This window comes from Malania oleifera, chromosome 1 (genome assembly GCF_029873635.1).
Source record: "Malania oleifera isolate guangnan ecotype guangnan chromosome 1, ASM2987363v1, whole genome shotgun sequence".
Taxonomy (NCBI): domain Eukaryota; kingdom Viridiplantae; phylum Streptophyta; class Magnoliopsida; order Santalales; family Ximeniaceae; genus Malania; species Malania oleifera.
Window position 1 is genome coordinate 128406458 of NC_080417.1, and position 7803 is coordinate 128414260.

The following is a 7803-nucleotide window of genomic DNA, read 5'->3' on the forward strand; positions in this document are numbered from 1 at the left end:
TTGGATGTTTGAGAATTTAAGAATACAGTTGGTAGACTCTAGTATATACCTAGTATAAATCCTTATGGATATTTATGTTTTTCTGGGACATTTGTATCCCAGTTTTGTATGATTTACACCCGCATGTCCCTGTTTAGGGCGGGTTGTTCATGTATGTCTATCAGGTACAGGTTATTATGTATGTAGGTTGGCAACCTGGGTCCATTTAAAGGGTCGGATCGTTACGACGCTAATCCGTAGGTTTGGTGCTGCACTAGGGGGTCTAAAGGGCTCGTTGGTGGCTGAAGTTCTTATATAAATAAAAAAATAAAAAATAAATAAAAACATAATCTTGTAATATCTTCTTGTGTATTAAAAAAATTTTTTAAAATAAAAATAAAATAAAAACCCACTTAATTGGCGTCCGTTAAAATTGAGCAAAAAGTGCTAAAAGTTGGCTCGAGTACTAAATATTTGAACCAAAATAAGAATTAAAATGAACTGCTAAATACTAAACAGTTTAGGTCATTTGGTAAAGGTTTGAATATGAACTTTATTTTACTATTTTAATTTTGTAAACATTTTGATCGGAAGTTAAAAATAAATAAATAAATAAATAATACAAAAATAGAAAATTGTTCATTTATGAATCAAAATAAATGTGTATAGTTTTCATGTTCAAATAAACAAAATAATTATGTATATTTTAGAATTTCTTTTTTTAAAAAGCTAATAAATAGTCAAAATTACAATTGGAATTATAGATAAAATTAATTTCCTATATCATTAAGCAAAAAAATTAATAATAATTATGTGTCTTGGGGAAACCCAAAATATCAAATTTCCGATGGTGCACCATGCTTAAGAAATCTTCAACATCATGATCAACTATCATCATCTTCTTCTTCAAGTTGTTTCTTCTCCTTCTTCAAATTTAGGCTCTCAAAAAAAAATTACAAAAAATTTATATAAAACGACAAAATTACATATCTAGCTAAACTGATCTTGATCTAGCCTAAAAAGTTGAAGTAACATTGATTGGGAATTTGATCTATTACAAGAATGACAATCCAAAATTGTTAGAAATTTGGTTATTAATGGCAGGATTGTTTACAAATACTTCTACTGCTCTTCATTGAGGCAAGGGAAAACCATAATACAATTTGATCTGATTTGCTCCTTGTCGTCAAGCGAGAGGGCTCACTTGCTTGTGTTTTTCAGAGAGAACTAAATGGAGATGAGCGAAGGGGGAAGAGAGATGGTTGTGTTGTCTTGAAATGATATTAATGTTAGGACCCGGTGAGCATCAAGATCAAAGTGACACCAAGATTTTACGTAGTTCGGTCAAGAACAACCTACGTCCACGGAGCACACATCAAAATTCACTAACTCGCCGGAAAATATTACAATTCTCTCTCTCTCTCTCTCTCTCTCTCTCTCCCTCCCTTTTTCCTCTCAGCTCTCTCTGAGCTTCTCTACTTTCTCTGCACTATTTTGTGTTGTATATTTCACTTTCCATAGACCTCTTTATATAGGCTTGGAATTTACATCATGATTAAATACAAAACAATCAAATTAATCACAATTAGAAGTTTATAATGGAGAGTTTAATTGAGAATAAAATCACGCGTTTTGTGACTCAGCAACGCGTCATCTCTTGGTTATCTTCTGGCTCCATCTTTAACAATCTCCCACTAGGAAACAGAGACACCTCCTCAACCAATATCATGAATAAATGATGTGCTCAAAATATGTCTTCAGGCATGAAAACCAACTGAAGTTGAACACAACTTCAGTTCCTCTGTAGTCGCCACCTTCTTGTCTGCTCGATTTCTGCGGACTAATCTGATATCTGTCATCTTCACAACTGGTTTAAAAATGTCGGTGTAGTCAATCCCGTTCTTCTGCTCGAAGTCTTTGACTACCAATCGAGGCTTGTACCTTCTAGAGCTGTCATGCCCCTCTTCGATTCTGTATACCCACTTGTTGTGAAGGCCTTTGGGCAACTTCCACGTTCTATTGGAGGTGAGGGACTTTATCTCATCCTTCATCGCAAGCTCCCATTTGCTCATATCTGCCACCTGACATGCTTTATCATTACATTCGGGCTCGCCTCCATCTGTAGGAAGTAAATAATCAATATACCTTCTGTCTGGTATATGTGACCGAGTAGATCTCCTAAGCTACGGAGCTGAAGTAGGAGACGGTGGTGCGACGATCTGCTCCACTGGTTCCTCCACCTGAGGATTCTCGGTATTCTGACCAACACATTCTGAGTGGACCAGTTCTAGTCCCTTCTTCTTTGGAGCATGGGTGTTTATATGGAAACTAACCCTCTTCTGTTTCCTGATTATACAATCCTCATACATGTCTATAATCCTCATACATGTCAACCTGCACTGACTGTAGACCACTTAATTTTTCTTTTGAGTGCATCACCCTGAGTCCCTTCTCGCTCATGTGACCAAGTCGTTGGTGCCAGATGTTGCTATCGTCATTTCCTGCAGCAAATGAAATAGACATGGAGGCATTGGAGGTTAGAAAAAGTGTTCCGCTTTTCTTACCTCGCGTAATCATTAGTACACCCTTTGAGACTTTCCATTCATCGCCAATAAATTTCGCTATGTATCTCTCATCTGCCAGCTGACCAACTAAGATCAAATTCTTTCTCAAGTCTTGAATATACCTAACATCCTTCAGTTTCCATACTGATCCGTTTATACTAATCTTCACAACTCATTTTCCAGTTACGTTGCAAGGTTGATCGTTGCCAAGGTACACCTTACCAAAATTACCTGGTGTGTACTCCTCTAGGCAATCTCTGCAGCATGTGGCATGAAATGAGACTCTGGAGTCTAAGACCCAAGACTCCTGCTTGCTCTCCAAAGAGCATATCAACATCTCATCATTTTCAGAAACAATATTTGCTTCTGTCTTTACCCTCATCTCAAATTCTTTCTTCTGACTCCTGCACTAGTTCCTATAATGACTAGTCTTTCCACAGTTCCAGCACTCAATAACTTTCGTGCTCTGAGAACCTGTGTCCTGAGCTCCTCTGGGATTTTTGGATTTAGACGTTCTGGGCCTAAATCTTCCGCGGTTGTTTGATCGTCCATGCCCGTTTCCTTTGCCTCAACTCTCCATGTTCAAGGCTAAACTCGAATTGGAGTTATGGTTCAGCTGCATTCTTATTTCCTCTGTAAAAATCATGTTGACGACCTCACCATATACAAGCTTCGATTTTCCTGCGGAGCTACTGATAGCAGTGACGACACCATTCCAATTTTCAGGCAACTGACTAAGAATCAGTAGAGCCTGAAACTCGTTATCAAACGTTATCCCGACTGAGGCGAGTTGATTAGACAATTCATTGAAGTTATTCAAATGCCTGCTGAAACTCTCACCTGCAGACATGTTCATCATAAATAGTCTTTTCATGAGATGTACCTTATTTGCGACTGAAGGCTGCTCGTACATATTAGAGAGCGCATCCATCAGAGACTTGGTGGATGTAATATGCTTGATATTGAACGCCACAGATTTCGATAATGTCATTCTGATGGCTCCGAGGGCTTTTTGATCAAGCAACTCCCACTCGTTCTCGTTTATGGATGTTGGCTTGCCCTTTAACGGTAAGTGCAATTCCTTCCCAAACAAATAGTCTTATATCTGCATCTTCTAGAAACTGAAATTGCTCCCATTAAACATTTTGATTTTTGAGCTCTTTTCGTTTGACATCTCAATTCAAGGATCTAGAGATGGAATTAGGTCAAATGGATAGCGCGGTTGAATCCGGAATGATCAAAAACCCTAGAAATGGTTCAAGTTGCTCGAAAAACGGACCCAAAATGACCCGAAAAGCTTAATCAAAGTTTCAATCAAACTTGCTGACGTGGCAACTGATGACGCGGCGCTGACGTGGCACCCCTACTGACGTGGTAGAGGTGGGACCCACTGGTGACGTGGAGCTGATGTGGCAGTGTGGGCCCACAAGCTGACGTGGCGCTCTTCTGCTGACGTGACCCTGCTAACATGGTCGGTTCTGAGTGGCGGGTTGGATCCGGGGCAAGGATCGGATCTCAGGTTCACCTGGGTCTAAGTCTCTTGCTGGTTTGGGTCAGGTATGAATCGGGTTGAGTCGAGATGGAACGGGGAAAGAAGACGCGTGCTGTGCGTAGTTGGCGCATGGAAAGGCGTCTTGCTCCAGCAATACACGTGGGGGCGCATGAACGTTGGTCTGAGCTCGTTTGGAGCTTCGGTTGGCACGCGTTTCTTTGTCTTGGCAAGCTGAATGCAATGGTGGTCTCAAAACGCAGTTTTGATCTACTGGACAGAGCTCCGAATTTCGGGATCACTTCCAATCTGGCTTTTTTGCTCCAACCGAGTTCTGATACCACTTGTTAGGACCTTGTGAGCATCCAGATCAAAGTGACACCAAGATTTTACGTGGTTCGGTCAAGAACAACCTACATCCATGGAGCACAAACTAAAATTCACTAACTCGCCGAAAAATATTACAATTCTCTTTCTCTCTCTCTCTTCCTCCCTTCTTCCTCTCAGCTCTCTCTGAGCTTCTCTGCTCTCTCTGCACTATTTTGTGCTGTATATTTCACTTTCCATAGCCCCTTTTATATAGGCTTGGAATTTACATCATGATTAAATACAAAACAATCAAATTAATCACAATTGGAAGTTTATAATGGAGAGTTTAATTGAGAATAAATTCACGCGTTTTCTGACTCAGCATCGCGTCATCTCCTGGCTGTCTTCTAGCTCCATATTTAACAATCTCCCACTAGGAAACAGAGACACCTCCTCAACTAGTATCATGAATAAATGATGCGCTCAAAATATGTCTTCAGGCATGAAGACCAACTGAAGTTGAAAATAACTTCAGTTCCTCTGTAGTCGCCACCTTCCTATCTGCTTGATTTCTGCGGACTAATCTGATATCTGTCATTTTCACAACTGGTGTAAAAATATCTGTGTAGTCAATCCCGTCCTTCTGCTCAAAGTCTTTGACTACCAACCGAGACTTGTACCTTCTAGAGCCATCATGCTCATCTTCGATTCTGTACACCCACTTGTTGTGAAGGCCTTTGGGCAACTTCCACGTTCTGTTGGAGGTGAGGGACGTCATCTCATCCTTCATCCCAAGCTCCCACTTGCTCGTATATGCCACCTGACATGCTTTATCATTACATTCGGGCTCTCCTTCATCTGTACGAAGTAAATAATCAATATACCTTCTGTCTTGAATATGTGACCGAGTAGATCTTCTAAGCTCCGGAGCTGGAGTAGGAGACGGTGGTGCGACGATCTGCTCCACTGGTTCCTCCACCTGAGGATTCTCGGTATTCTGCCCAACACATTCTGAGTGGACCAGTTCTAGTCCCTTCTTCTTTGGAGCATGGGTGTTTATCTGGAAACTAACCCTCTTTTGTTTCCTGATTATACAATCCTCATACATGTCAACCTGCACTGACTGTAGACCACTTAATTTTTCTTTTGAGTGCATCACCCTGAGTCCCTTCTCGCTCATGTGACCAAGTCGTTGGTGCCAGAGGTTGCTGTCGTCATTTCCTATAGCAAATGGAATAAACATGAAGGCATTGGAGGTTAGATAAAGTGTTCCGCTTTTCTTACCTCGCGCAATTGTTAGTACACCCTTTGAGATTTTCCATTTATCGCCAATGAATTTCGCTGTGTATCCCTCATCTGCTAGCTGACCAACTGAGATCAAATTCTTTCTCAGGTCTGGAATATACCTAACATCCTTCAGTTTCCATACTGACCCGTTTATACTGATCTTCACAACTCCTTTTCCAGTTACGCGCAACGTTGATCGTTGCCAAGGTACACCTTACCAAAATTACCTGGTGTGTACTCCTCTAGGCAATCTCTGCAGCATGTGGCATGAAATGAGGCTCCGGAGTCTAAGACCCAAGACTCTTGCTTGCTCTCCAAAAAGCAGATCAACATCTCATCATTCTCAGAAGCAATATTTGCTTCTGTCTTTACCCTCGTCTCAAATTCTTTCTTCTGACTCCTGCACTAGTTCCTATAATGACTAGTTTTTCCACTGTTCCAGCACTCAATAAGTTTCGTGCTCTAAGAACCTGTGTCCTGAGTACCTCTGGGATTTTCAGATTTAGACCGTCTGGGCCTAAATCTTCCGCGGTTGTTTGATCGTCCATGCCCGTTTCCTTTGCCTCAACTCTCCATGTTCAAGGCTAAACTCGAATTGGAGCTATGGTTCGGCTGCATTCTTATTTCCTCTGTCGAAATCATACAGACGACCTCATCGTATAAAAGTTTCAATTTTCTTGCGGAGCTACTGATGGCAGTGACGACTCCATTCCAATTTTCAGACAACTGAATGAGAATCAGTAGAGCCCGAATCTCATTATCAAATATTATCCTGACTAAGGCGAGTTGATCAGACAACTCATTGAAGTTATTCAAATGCCTGATGAAACTCTCACCTGCAGACATATTCATCATAAATAGTCTTTTCATGAGATGTACCTTATTTGTGACTGAAGGCTGCTCGTACATATTAGAGAGCACATCTATTAGAGACTTGGTGGATGTTATATGCTTGATATTGATAGTCACAGATTTCGACAATGTCATTCTGATGGCTCCGAGGGCTTTTTGATCAAGCAACTCCCACTCGTTCTCGTTTATGGATGTTGGCTTGCCCTTTAACGGTAAGTGCAATTCCTTCCCAAACAAATAGTCTTCTATCTGCATCTTCTAGAAACTGAAATTATTCCCATTAAACATTTTGATTTTTGAGCTCTTTTCATTCGACATCTCGATTCGTGGATCTAGAGATGGAATTAGGTCAAATGGATAGTGTGGTTGGATCCGAAACGATTGAAAACCCTAGAAATGCTTCAAGTCACTCAAAAAACGGACCCAAAATGACCTGAAAAGCTCAGTCAAAGTTTCAGTTAAACTTGTTGGCGTGGCAACTGATGACGCGGCGCTGACGTGGCACCCTTGCTAACATGGCAGAGGTGGGACCCACTGGTGACGTGGAGCTGACGTGGCAGTGCTGATGTGGCGCTCCGGCTGACGTGGCACTCTTCTGCTGTTGTGGCCCTGCTAACGTGGCCGATTCTGAGCGGCGGGTCGGATTCGGGGCAAGGATTGGATCTCGGGTTCACCCGGGTCTGAGTCTCTTGACGATTCGGGTCGGGTATGAATCGGGTCGAGTCGAGATGAAATGGGGAAAGAAGACACGTGCGGCACGTGAACGTTGGTCTGAGCTCGTTTGGAGTTTCTGCTGGCACGCTTTTCTTCATTTCGGCGAGCTGAATGCGATGGTGGCCTCAAAACACAGTTTTGATCTACTGGACAGAGCTCCGAATTTCGGGATCACTTCCAATCTGGCTTTTCTGCTCCAACCAGGCTCTGATACCACTTGTTAGGACCTTGTGAGCATCCAGATCAAAGTGACACCAAGATTTTACGTAGTTTGGTCAAGAACGACCTACGTCCACGGAGCACACACTAAAACTCACTAACTCGCCGAAAAATATTACAATTCTCTCTCTCTCTCTTCCTCCCTTCTTCCTCTTAGCTCTCTCTGAGCTTCTCTGCTCTCTCTGCACTATTCTCTGCTGTATATTTCACTTTCCATAGCCCTCTTTATATAGGCTTGGAATTTACATCATGATTAAATACAAAACAATCAAATTAATCACAATTGGAAGTTTATAATGGAGAGTTTAATTGAGAATAAATTCACGCGTTTTCTGACTCAGCAACGCGTCATCTCCTAGCTGTCTTCTAACTCCATCTCTAACAATTAAG